Source organism: Neoarius graeffei, chromosome 14 (assembly GCF_027579695.1).
Source record: "Neoarius graeffei isolate fNeoGra1 chromosome 14, fNeoGra1.pri, whole genome shotgun sequence".
Classification (NCBI taxonomy): domain Eukaryota; kingdom Metazoa; phylum Chordata; class Actinopteri; order Siluriformes; family Ariidae; genus Neoarius; species Neoarius graeffei.
Window position 1 is genome coordinate 57,624,220 of NC_083582.1, and position 13,507 is coordinate 57,637,726.

Here is a 13,507-nt window from a genome sequence, read left to right on the forward strand (position 1 = left end):
TTAAACCTCTTCGACCCACCTCAACCCACCTCGACTCCAGTGTGAAAGTACCTATGGTGAGTAAGGTTAGTACACACACACACCTTTAATTCATCAAGAGCCTTTTCTTAAATTACATCTGGCATACTCTTTTGTTTTACTAAAGCAACTTATAATTGAGGACATAAACCGTAGATAACTTTTTTTTGTTTTGTGGTTTGGTCACACAGGACACACACTGGTGTTGCTGGACACTGAAGGATTGGGAGACGTGGATAAGGTGAGTGTGTGTGTTGTATGTGTGTGTGTGTGTGTGTGTGGTTATGGTAATTGTAGGACATATGAGGACCTTGTTTTGTGGGCGTGCAATAACACTTTGCAAAAAGGCGAGGTTGGGACCTGAATAAAACATAAACAGGCGAGGTTGGGACCTGGATAAAACACTGCTTCAGAGCGAATGTCCCTGCATTCATGAACTTGGTTGCCAATGGGATGAATGAGGACTTGAATCTTGCATGTTATTTTTGTGTTAATGTATGTCTGAACTTCTTTCTTAACGACATGTTTGTAAGTGCTTTAGTCTGTAGACTTCGGTTATATTATTGGTATTCTGGTTTATTATTTTGACTGCATTGATATCTAATCATTGGTATCTAATTTCTTTTGGTTCACTTCATTTGTTTTGGTTCACTTATGTGCACCCAAGCTTGCAGTAATCATGACATCATGACCACCTGTTCATGTTAAAATCTTGCTTCTTTTCATCCTTTACATTACATCACATGACATTGGACATGGTGCATTAATCGTTTCTGTAAAGAGAATAAGATAGAGAGTGTGGCCTTTTCTACTCAATCTGTCTGTATACTTGGTCTTAACAAAGTAGTCTTTACAAAGTCTTCACAAAGGCAAAGAAGGGCATTTACATTTACATTCCCACACAACAGCAACATATGGCCCTTTTCCACTACCCTTTTTCAGCTCACTTCAGCTCGCTTCAGCTCACTTCAGCCCGACACGGCTCGCGTTTCGACTACCAAAAACCAGCACGACTCAGCTCGTTTCAGCCCTGCTTAGCCCCTAAAACTCGCACCGTTTTGGAGTGGGGCTGAAGCGAGCCAAACCGTGCCGACTGAGGTTGGGGGCGTGAGCAGACACTCCCCTATGCACTGATTGGTGAGGAGGCGTGTCCTCACATGCCCACACACGCCCCGCGAGCGCGCTGGGATCTGTAAACACCGCAAACCCGGAAGAAGAATAATTACGAATTACGAGAATTTCTGAAGCCTTATGCGCCTCGCCTCATCAATACGCTCTTGCCAGTATCTGTCCGCGTTGTCGGTGACAACAAGCCACAGCACCAAGACCAGCAACACTAATGACACCATGTCCTCCATGTTTATTGTTTACTACCGCTTAAAAGCTCACTGAATCAGTGACATACAGAGCATCGTGGACGAGTTCGCGGAGCGCAAGGCTCGTCGTATGCCCTTCAAATAATGCGCGCAGTAGGCTATTGATGTTTTATTATGAGCCATGTACAGTATGTCGCCTAATGTTTTTTTGTTTCTGAGTTACATGTTCGTCTGAAGGACCTGATGTACAAAATAACATAGTTGCACCCCGTAGTGTTGAAATTGGTAAACACAGTGCATTCAGTGAGGTTTGCACCGCCCTCCTTTTATTTCTGACTCTTCCTGTCACCACTCTGAGCGCTCATTCGTATGCCCTTCAAATAATGTGCACAGTATAGGCTATTGATGTTTTATTATGAGCCATGTACAGTATCCTAATGTTTTTTGTTTCTGAGTTACATGTTCGTTTGAAGGACTTGATGTACTAAATAACATAGTTGCACCCGGTAGTGTTGAAATTGGTAAACACCGCAGTTGCGGACATTTTGTAGCCTAAAATGATGTTATGATAAGCTTTAATAAAGGGCCCGGTCATTTGCCCCGCCCCCGGCCCGGCTCTGACTTGTTCCGCCACTGTCACTGATGTCACTGTTTGCGCTGCTTAACGACATCACGTGACGTCCACCCACTTTCGCTAACTCCACCCAATGTGTCCACCCACTTCCAGCCAGCACGGTTCAGCGCGGTTGTAGTCGAAATGCAACTCCAACAGCCCCACTCAGCCCGACTCAGCTCGACTCGGCACGGCACGGCTCAGCCGCGTTTGTAGTGGAAAAGCGGCAATAGACTTTCAATAATAGACTTTAACAGTGCGACTGTATAGAAGAGTAACCTCCGCAATGGCTTCAAATAACACATCTACTGTAAACATGCCTGAACTGCATGACCAGCGCTCTCGTAAAGGGGCAGTGCTGCATTCTTTTAAAGGCAAGGTATTTCTACTGTAAACATGCATTGACGGCATGATCACTGGTTTCTTAAAGGAGCAGTGCTGCATTCTTTTAAAGGCAAGGTATTTCAAAGGCATTGTGTTCTGTGTGTTTTCAGGGCGATGAGAGGCATGACACGTGGATTTTCTGTCTGGCTGTTCTGCTCAGCAGCACTCTGGTCTACAACAGCATGGGCACCATTGACAACAATGCCCTGGAGAAACTACAGTATCCACACACACACGCGCACCACTACTGCAAAGTATTTTTTTGCTGTGAATGCCGTTACAGCTGTAAGTGAGGTGGGCCATTAACTGGCAATAGCTGCGAAATGTGGTGTAGTGTTGTAGCGTTAGCTAGCGTTAGCGGTCAGTGTGGTGGGGGATTAGCTAACAATAGCTGCACAATGTGGTGTAGTGTTGTAGCGTTAGCGGTCAGTGTGGTCGGGGATTAGCTAACAATAGCTGCACAATGTGGTGTAGTGTTGTAGCGTTAGCTAGCATCAACTGTGAGTGTGGTGGGGCATTAGCTAACAGTTGCTCCGAAATGTGGTGTAGTGTTGTAGTGTCATCCCCTTTATGCTTCTTTCCATTCGCAGCATAGGGTCTGGGGATGTGGTGCGCTGTAGCATTTTTTGGTGGGAGGAGTAAACTCGGCTCTGGTTTGAAACGATTGGACCCGCTCTCACTCAAACACTAACTGTTCCCCATGACGTATGTTATGTTATGCACCCGACATCATTTGGCATCATCGTCATTTGCACCCTCCCCGCGCCCACCCCCGAATCTGTCCGTTGCTTATTGGGTAGACAGGTTTTCTACATGGAAAATCACTCCCAGCTCTGCGTCCCCAGACCCTATACTGCAAAAGGAATGAAGCAGAAAGGGGATGGCTTTAGGTGGTTATGGCCCTTGGGGGAAAAACCTTTTGTTGTTCTTTTGTTCCTAGCTTTGATTACATTACATTACACTTAGCTGAGGCTTTTTAACCCAAAGCGACTTACAGTTATTACAGGGTATGGTTACAACCTGGAGCAGTGTAGGGTTAGGTGTTTTGTCTAGTCCGCGAATATAAAACAATGCCCCACCCCCTTTAAAGAGCTATTTGTAGATCAAAAATTTTGGCAATACTCATATTGAACCAAAAAATATCATGTTGACACGTCATCGATGGGAGCCAGAGGAAACAACTTAAGGAAATTGAGACTCATCTTTTGAGCCTCAGTGTGGTGTAGTGTTGTGGTAATAGCTAGCACTAGCTTTGAAGCAGCATTAGCTAGGGTTAGCTTTGAGTTTGGTGTATTGTTAGCTGTGAATGTGGTGTAGTGGTGTAGCTGTGAGAGTGGTGTAGCGTTAGCTTTAACTGTGGTGTAGTGTTGTGTTGGCGAGTTATGTTCCTCAACAGCGCCCCCCTCAGTTACATGACGGAGCTGACGAAGCACATCCAGGTGGAGAGCATCGAGTACAGCCAGAGCACGGAGCTGATGCGTGTCTTCCCCTCCTTCGTCTGGACTGTCAGAGACTTCATTCTGGAGCTGAAGCTGAATGGTCAACCCATCTCTGTTGACGAGTATCTGGAGAACGCACTCAAGATCAATCCAGGTTACACGCGCACGCACACACACACACACACACACACACACACACACACACACACACACACACACACACACACACACACAGAGTATTCCATCAACCACACACAGAGCCAGGTAAGCCGACAGTGGGGGACAAAGGGGCAAGTAGTCCTGGGCCCAGGGTGTGAGGGGGCCCAGGATTGGGTTCTCATTACATTGTATTTGTCAGGAAGGGGGGCCCTTTCAAATGACTTTGCCCTGGGCCTGGCCAAAGCTGTCAGCGGACCTGCACACAAGGCAAGGCAAGGCAAGTTTATTTGTATAGCACATTTCATACACAAAGGCAGTTCAATGTGCTTCACAAGAATAAAAGCATAAGACAAAGTTTCAGGTAAAAGGAAATAATAAAGAAATAAAAAGAAAGTAAAGTAGCATTCCATATGTACGTATCTACACTACCCCATTTTGGAAGAGATTGTGCATTTTATTGCTTTCATTTGTGTTGATCAGGACAGCAAGGGCGGCACAACCAGGTGCGGCAGGGCCTGAGGAATTTCTTCGCGGTGCGGCGCTGCTTCGTGTTGGAGCGGCCAGCAAACGCCAAAAACCTGCAGAGGATGGAGGAGCTGACGATCAAAGACCTGGACGAGAGCTTTGTTGACGAGGCCAATAAATTCTGCAACTATATCTTCGACGAGGCCCAGCCCAAAACCATGAGGGGCGGTCTGGGAGTCACTGGCAGGAGTGGGTATTGCCAATTACAAAAATGTCACCACTATTACACAATAACTAATACATCATCTCTCATACACCATCACTTATACATGTAGAATAGAATAGCATAAGATTAGAAAGGCTTTTTGTCATTGTACACTACACAGTGCAGTGAGACTAAGGGATAGTTCGGGATTTTTGACATGAATCTGTACGGTATCCCCGTCAGCAGTGTCGTGCATCCACACTGACTTACCCCCCACTATTACACCATAACTAATGCAGCATCATTGCTCCATCAATAATTGGCTAAATGCCCAGACAATAATGACATACGGAATTAGGCACAGCAGACGTAGTTATTGTAGCATTTTTGTACAGCAACCGTAAATATTGTAGTATTTGTGTATGCTTAGTATTTCACTGCTGTGTGTGTGCGTGTGCGTGTGTGTGTGCATGTGTGTGTGCGTGTGTGTTGCAGTGCTGGGCTGCCTGGCAGAGACGTACGTGGAGGCGATCCGCAGTGGCAAGGTGCCGTGTCTGGACAACGCTGTGGAGTCGCTGGCGCTGATCCACAACGGGCGGGCCGTGGAAGAGGCTCTGGCCCACTACCAGAGAGAGATGCAGGGTGCTGGGTGCTGAGATGCTGGGTGCGATTGCCCTCCGAGACACAGGAGGAGCTGTCCAAGATCCACTCTAATGCCAGCACAGAAGCCATCAGCATCTTCACCAATTCTTCCTTCAATGACAGCCAACAGAAGCACCAGCTGCAGCTCATGGTACATGCACGCGCACACACACACGGCATCATTCAAAATCAGATTCCAAAAAACTTGGGACAAATTGTACAAATTGTGAATAAAAACTGAATGCAATGATGTGTCAGATTTCAATACTCCATTCAGAATTGAAGCATTTTAAGGGGAAAATGTGCTAATTTTAAACACACACACACGCAAACACACACACACACACCTACCATAACAATAATATGAAAATAAATGGTCTGACAACAACAAAAAAAAATATTACACTTCAAGTTATTGCAAAGTAGGCGTTTCAAAAATGTAATAGAATGTACGGATTTTAGTGTTTCGTCACCACCTGTTCTCATCTCATCTCATTATCTCTAGCTGCTTTATCCTTCTACAGGGTCGCAGGCAAGCTGGAGCCTATCCCAGCTAACTACGGGCGAAAGGCGGGGTACACCCTGGACAAGTCGCCAGGTCATCACAGGGCTGACACATAGACACAGACAACCATTCACACTCACATTCACACCTACGGTCAATTTAGAGTCACCAGTTAACCTAACCTGCATGTCTTTGGACTGTGGGGGAAACCGGAGCACCCGGAGGAAACCCACGCGGACACGGGGAGAACATGCAAACTCCACACAGAAAGGCCCTCGCCAGCCCCGGGGCTCGAACCCAGGACCTTCTTGCCGTGAGGCGACAGCGCTAACCACTACACCACCGTGCCGCCCCCACCTGTTCTCAAACTGAGAATTCATTCTCGTCCAGACAATGCTGACAGTGTGAATCTCACTCAATTCTCTCTTGAGATTTTGTGCATTTACTTTCAATAGGTGCCTTAATTTTCAGAGACAGTTGCAGGTCTCATAGCGTAGACTTTAGACATAAGATTGAGGTTTGACAATAGAATAACGTGTCTGTAAATTCTTTTGACACACATACGGTACAATTAGGCCAAGAAGCTACAGTGTGTATATATTTTATTTGGAGACCCTGTGTATATATACTGTACAATAAGGCCAAGGGGCTGCAGTGTATTCATTTTATTTGGAGACCCTGTGTGTATATACCTGCACATGACTATAATTCATACTTTTGTATCCTCCTGTCCTACCATCTTACTAAATATGAAGATAATTATAAGCTTTGCATCGTATGAGTTATCATGAAGTAAAAGATTTCTTTGGTTTCCTTCTTTTGTTAGTGCAGGACATCTGTTTCCTGTACTACTCCCAAAAGTTAGAGAATGGTTACTTCCCTGCATTCACAAGCTAGAAGTGTTCTGCTTAGTATCAGAATGATGGATAACCTTGTTGACCACATAAAAGGGCTTTGCCTCAGACAGCGGATCAGAGAACAGAATGGTCTGACGAAAGCAGTGTTTCCTCCTAGGAAATACAGGTCCTTCTCAAAAAATTAGCATATTGTGATAAAGTTCAATATTTTCTGTAATGTACTCATAAACATTAGACTTTAATATATTTTAGATTCATTACACACAACTGAAGTAGTTCAAGCCTTTTATTGTTTTAATATTGATGATTTTGGCAAAAAAGTAAAGGAAAACCAAAAATCCCTATCTCAAAAAATTAGCATATTTCATCTGACCAATAAAAAAAGTGTTTTTAATACAAAAAAAGTCAACCTTCAAATAATTATGTTCAGTTATGCACTCAATACTTGGTCAGGAATCCTTTGGCAGAAATGACTGCTTCAATGCGACGTGGCATGGAGGCGATCAGCCTGTGGCACTGCTGAGGTGTTATGGAGGCCCAGGATGCTTCGATAGCGGCCTTAAGCTCATCCACAGTGTTGGGTCTGGTGTCTCTCAACTTCCTCTTCACAATACCCCACAGATTCTCTATGGGGTTGAGGTCAGGAGAGTTGGCAGGCCAATTGAGCACAGTAATACCATGGTCAGTAAACCATTTACCAGTGGTTTTGGCACTGTGAGCAGGTGCCAGGTCGTGCTGAAAAATGAAATCTTCATCTCCATAAAGCTTTTCAGCAGATGGAAGCATGAAGTGCTCCAAAATCTCCTGATAGCTAGCTGCATTGACCCTGCCTTTGATAAAACACAGTGGACTAACACCAGCAGATGACATGGCACCCCAAATCATCACAGACTGTGGAAACTTCACACTGGGCTTCAAACACCTTGGATTCTGTGGCTCTCCACTCTTCCTCCAGACTCTAGAACCGTGATTTCCAAAGTAAATGCAAAATGTACTTTCATCTGAAAAGAGGACTTTGGACCACTGAGCAACAGTCCATTTCTTTCTCTCCTTAGCCCAGATAAGACACTTCTAACATTGTCTCTGGCTCAGGAGTAGCTTGATATTAGGAATGCGAAAGTTGTATCCCCTTTCTTGAAGATGTCTGTTCGTGATGGGTCTTGATACACTGACACCAGCCTCAGTCCACTCCTTGTGAAGCTCTCCCAAGTTCTTGAATCAACTTTTCTTGACAATCCTCTCAAGACTGCGGCCATCCCTGTTGCTTGTGCACCTTTTCCAGCCACCCTTTTCAGCAATGACCTTTTGTGGCTTACCCTCCTTGTGGAGGGCATCAGTGATCATCTTCTGGACAACAGTCAAGTCAGCAGTCGTCCCCATGATTGTGGTTGTGTGTACTGAACTAGACCGAGAGATACGCTGTGTTCATACTGTTTTACTCAAACTCAAAATTAAATATTCTAATATTTTGAGATGGTTTTTTTTAAATGTTTTTGTACTGTATGCCATACTGATTAAAATTAAAATAGAAAAATGCTTGAAACATTTTAGTTTATGTGTAATGAGTCTATAATATATAACATTTTCACTTTCTTAAATAACTGATGGAAAATATTGAACTTTATCACAATATGCTAATTTTTTGAGAAGGACCTGTAGAATAAAGTGTCTGTAAATTCTTTTGACACACACACGGTACAATAACGCCCAGAAGCTACAGTGTGTATATATTTTCTTTTGTATCCTCCTGTCCTACCATCTTACTAAACCTAGCTTGTGTGTGTGTGTGCACACAGAAAAGTGTGTACGAGCAGTTTGAACGGCTGTGTGAGGAGAACCGTGCGGAGTCTCGGCGTGTGTTTGGTCCGCTGGAGAGGAAGTTGAGGGAGAAGAAATTCCTGGGATCCGGAGGATACCAGCGCCTCACTGCCGCCCTGCAGGATGGAGAACGCAACTACAGGAACGAGAAACGCATGGGCCTCATGGTGAGACAGTTTGTGTGTGTGTGTGTTTGCAAGTACAAGAACGAGAAACACAAGGGCTTCATGGTGAGACTGTGTGTGTGTGTAGTAGTAGTCGTACTGAACTTTTATTGTTAATTCTTCTATATAATTTTCATTACACAGATGATTGAAATTGCGTTTCACCAGACTGCAGATGTGCAACTTAAATGCTAAAACAATATACATATGGTACACAACACACAAACTCTCATCCCACACACATACACACTCGTAAAGTGCAAGTGGCATTTTTTAAATGTTCATGGAACGTGTGTGTGTGAGTGCGCCTGGGTTTAACAGTGAGGCTAATAATGATGGTGTTATGGTTCTGTGATATTCATGTAGCCTATTTGTGTTTTCATGAGGGCGCATGGCATCAGCCTCTTAAAAGTACTTTGAGGGCTATCCTCTAATTTCATCTAATTCCCTCATTTCTGAGCATATTATAGTCTCCATAACCACCCTAGCTTTTTTGTCATTCTGTCTCATGGGAACAGTTTTCTCTGAACAAAAATAAACTGTTAGTATTGTCATGCATAAAATACAAAAGCATTATCTGTCATAACTATGCAGTTAGACCCATCTCTCATACATTTTTAGTTTTATCCCTCCACCCGCCAAAAGTACCGGCACAGAGGCAATACCACTTGCGCCAATTGGGCTACACACCATAGGCATATCCTTTTCATATCATGAGTTTAAAAACACACCAATTTTAAGCGTGTGTGTGTGGGGGGGGTTAACACACTTTTTCTCCTGCATATTCTGCAGTGCCAGGTCAGGGTTGGGGGGGGGTGGTCTGGGCTGAGTATGGAGTTTGTGCAAAAAGTGCAAAAACAGGCCGGTTAGGGTCAGGGATGGGCACAGCTGAGCACAACAGAATGTTGTATCGACTGCGTGGAATAATTATTTCGCCTTCGCGAGGTTTTATTGCATGAAAAAAAGAAAAGTGCTACCCAAGTGAAAAGTGCGGAGCACAATAAACTGGAGAGACCCCAAATTGCCAGTTGCAAGACACTTTAATTAAGCCAAACGCAAATGCAAAGGACATGCAAACAATGTAAAATAGCAGCCGACACCACACGTTGAGGCCTGTACTGGCCAATCAGTGCAAATAGCCTGGCTCTTGGGAGTGGTCTCCCTGATAGTCCTTAACTATCGATGATTAACAGTCTTTGCAAAGGACAGGCTAAACAATGTACTGTAACTGCAGCCTGCAACTCTTAACACCCGTGGCTAACGACATGGTACGTGTGCGTTACGCCCACCCATCAGCTGAAGTGCCCACATAGCTTCCCAAACAGTCAGTACATCCCTCATATACATACTGTATGCTAGCATCTCTATGTGTATATTAAGCATATCACGGTATGAACATTTTATCTGAAGGTTATTGTGACCAAAATTAGCATGGTTTATGGTATAATCGCAGAACTGTTATCGACTGTATTAATATAGTTTTCTTTTAGTTCAATCAGCAACTGTCACCGCCAACAATTTTTAGCAGGGTAACCGTGTACACCGGTAACCGTGACATCTCTAGTGTATATATTGTGTGTGTCCTATATATTGTGTGTGTCCTATCTCCTATCTACACTAAATGCTCCCAGTCTAAGCTGTTCTCTGTAGTTGTCCCTCAATGGTGGAACAAGTTACCACTAGCCACTAGACAAGGGTCATCTATCATCATTCAAGAAGTTAGAAAAAACCTATCTGTTCTGTGACACTTTTACTGTATGATAATGTAACTTACTGTTCCTGTATACCTGCATGATGATGCTGTAATGCATTTAAAAAAAAAATTAACTAACACCGCTTGGCTTGTATTCTCTGTATTCCTGCTTGTGTTGTATGCTACTGTTTATGTCCTCGATTGTAAGTCGCTTTGGGTTTAAAAAGCGTCTGCCAAATGCAACGTAATGTAATGCAGTGTAATGTGTGGCAGCCATGGCCCAATGAGGAAAGGTCTAACGGGGCAGCCATGGCCTAATGGTTCGGGTGTTGATCTTTGGATCACATGCTAGCAGGTTCGAATCCCAATACCCTGTTAAGACCTGTAAGTCGCTTTGGATAAAAGCATCAGCTAAAGTGTGTGTGTGTGTGTGTGTGTCTCAGAGAGAGGAGGTGTTGGCGGAGTTCCTGAGTAAGAAAGAGGAGGTAGTTCAGAATATTCTATTGGCTGACAACAGCATCACACACGCTCAGAAGAAGCTCAAAGGTGAGTGTGTTTGAGTTTGTGTATGATTGTGTGCATGGTTGTATATCTGTTTTGTACTGTGTGTCTATAATGTCTGTGTTTGTATATACTGTATGTGTTTGCATAGTGTGTGTGTGTGTGTGTAAATGAGCGATGTGTGTGTGTGTGTGTGTGTGTGTAAATATGTGTGTGTGCGTGTGCGCAGAGGAGCAGCAAAAGGTGGAGAAGGAGGCGCGGCATGTGCGTTGTGTGCGGGAGGATAAGAGGAGGTGCGAGGAGCAGTTCAGGACTCAGAAGCGCAGCTTCCACACACACATTGCGCAGCTGCAGCTCAAGATGGAGCGCGAGCAGGAGAGGGCTCAGGAACAGCAGCAGCGAGTCATCGCCGCCAAGCTGCAGGTGAGTCATGAGTCACTTACAGTATACGAATCACCGTGTCAAGCTAGAGGTGAGTCATGAGTCAGTTATGGTCAAGCTGCAGGTGAGTCATGAGTCACTTACGGTATACGAGTCATTGCCGCCAAGCTGCAGGTGAGTCATGAGTCACTTACGGTATACGAGTCATCGCTGCCAAGCGGTAGGTGAGTCATGAGTCAGTTACGGTATACGAGTCATCATATCAAGCTAGAGGTGAGTCATGAGTCAGTTACGGTCAAGCTATAGGTGAGTCATGAGTCAGTTACGGTATACGAGTCATCGTGTCAAGCTGTAGGTGAGTTATGAGTCAGTTACGGTATACGAATCATTGCCGCCAAGCTGCAGGTGAGTCATGAGTCAGTTACGGTATACGAGTCATCGTGTCAAGCTACAGGTGAGTCATGAGTCAGTTACGGTCAAGCTATAGGTGAGTCATGAATCAGTTACGGTATACGAGTCATTGCCGCCAAACTGCAGAAGTCATGAGTCAGTTACGGTATACGAGTCATTGCCGCCAAGCTGCAGGTGAGTCATGAGTCAGTTACGGTCAAGCTATAGGTGAGTCATGAGTCAGTTACGGTATACGAGTCATCGTGTCAAGCTGCAGGTGAGTCATGAGTCAGTTACGGTATACGAGTCATCGTGTCAAGCTAGCAGTGAGTCATGAGTCAGTTACGGTATACGAGTCATCGCTGCTAAGCTGTAGGTGAGTTATGAAGTCAGTTACGGTATACGAGTCATCGCCGCTAACCTGCAGGTGAGTCATGAGTCACTTGCGGTATAAGAGTCATCGCCGCCAAACTGCAGAAGTCATGATTCAGTTACGGTATAGAAGTCATCGCTGCCAAGCGGTAGGTGAGTTATAAAGTCAGTTACGGTATACAAGTCATTGCTGCCAAGCTGCAGGTGAGTCAAGAGTCAGTTACGGTATATGAGTCATCGTGTCAAGCTGTAGGTGAGTCATGAGTCACTTACGGTATACGAGTCATCGTGTCAAGCTACAGGTGAGTCATGAGTCAGTTACGGTATACCATTCATCGCCAAAAAGCTGCAGAAGTCATGAGTCAGTTATGGTATACAAGTCATTGCTGCCAAGCTGCAGGTGAGTCATGAGTCAGTTACGGTATATGAGTCATCGTGTCAAGCTACAGATGAGTCATGAATCAGTTAAGGTATACGAATCATTGCCGCCAAGCTGCAGGTGAGTCATGAGTCAGTTACGGTCAAGCTATAGGTGAGTCATGAGTCAGTTACTGTATACGAGTCATCGCCGCCAAGCTGCAGGTGAGTCATGAGTCACTTGCGGTATAAGAGTCATCGCCGCCAAACTGCAGAAGTCATGATTCAGTTACGGTATAGAAGTCATCGCTGCCAAGCGGTAGGTGAGTTATGAAGTCAGTTACGGTATACGAGTCATCATGTCAAGCTATAGGTGAGTCATGAGTCAGTTACGGTATAAGAGTCATCATGTCAAGCTGTAGGTGAGTTATGAGTCAGTTACGGTCAAGCTATAGGTGAGTCATGAGTCAGTTACGGTATATGAGTCATCGTGTCAAGCTGCAGGTGAGTCATGAGTCAGTTACGGTATACGAGTCATCGTGTCAAGCTAGAGGTGAGTCATGAGTCAGTTACGGTATACGAGTCATCGCTGCTAAGCTGTAGGTGAGTTATGAAGTCAGTTACGGTATACGAGTCATTGCCGCCAAACTGCGGGTGAGCCATGAGCAGTGTTGGGCATGTTACTTTGAAAAAGTAATTACTTATAGTTACTAGTTACTTCTCCAAAGCAATAACTGAGTTAGTAACTGAGTTACTCCACCAAGTTCAAGGTTCAAGGTTACTTTACTGTCAATTCCTTCTATATAGTTCACATTACACATAGGATTTGAAATTGCGTTTCACCAGATGTGCAACTTAAATACTAAACAATATACATACAATATGCACTAACTATACATATGCAATTTAACTAAAAACAATAAACATTTTGGACACAACACACAACTCAACAGAACACACACACACACACAGACACACAGAAGGTGCAGGTAAGGTTAGGAGCAGTAAGTAAGGCGCAGGTGATGAAGTGCAAGTGGCATTTTTAAATGTTCATGGCATTTTTGAAATGTTCATGGGATCTTCAGTGTGTTGATGAGCCTGATGGCTTGTGGGAAGAAGCTGTTGCTCAGTCTTGTTGTGCGGCACTGCATACTGTATGCGGGTAACACTTCCCAGATGGTAGGAGAGAGAACAGCTTGTGTGCTGGATGTGTGGTGTCTTTGATGAT

The 13,507-nt window shown here is 44.5% G+C and overlaps 1 protein-coding gene, 1 long non-coding RNA gene and 1 pseudogene across 2 annotated transcripts in view; 1 reads left to right on the plus strand and 2 right to left on the minus strand.

The window, feature by feature from the left end:
- The window catches only part of LOC132898481 (guanylate-binding protein 1-like), a 230,198-nt gene that overhangs the window by 22,045 nt on the left and 194,646 nt on the right, over window positions 1-13,507 (minus strand). The window lies entirely within an intron of this gene.
- The window catches only part of LOC132898477 (guanylate-binding protein 1-like), a 22,621-nt pseudogene continuing 9,134 nt past the window's right edge, over window positions 21-13,507 (plus strand).
- On the minus strand, window positions 4,107-5,232 carry LOC132898488 (uncharacterized). The gene is made up of 3 exons (XR_009656536.1): window positions 5,121-5,232; window positions 4,359-4,507; window positions 4,107-4,185 (listed from the first exon to the last, which is right to left on the minus strand). It is a non-coding gene; the product is annotated as an uncharacterized LOC132898488 (long non-coding RNA).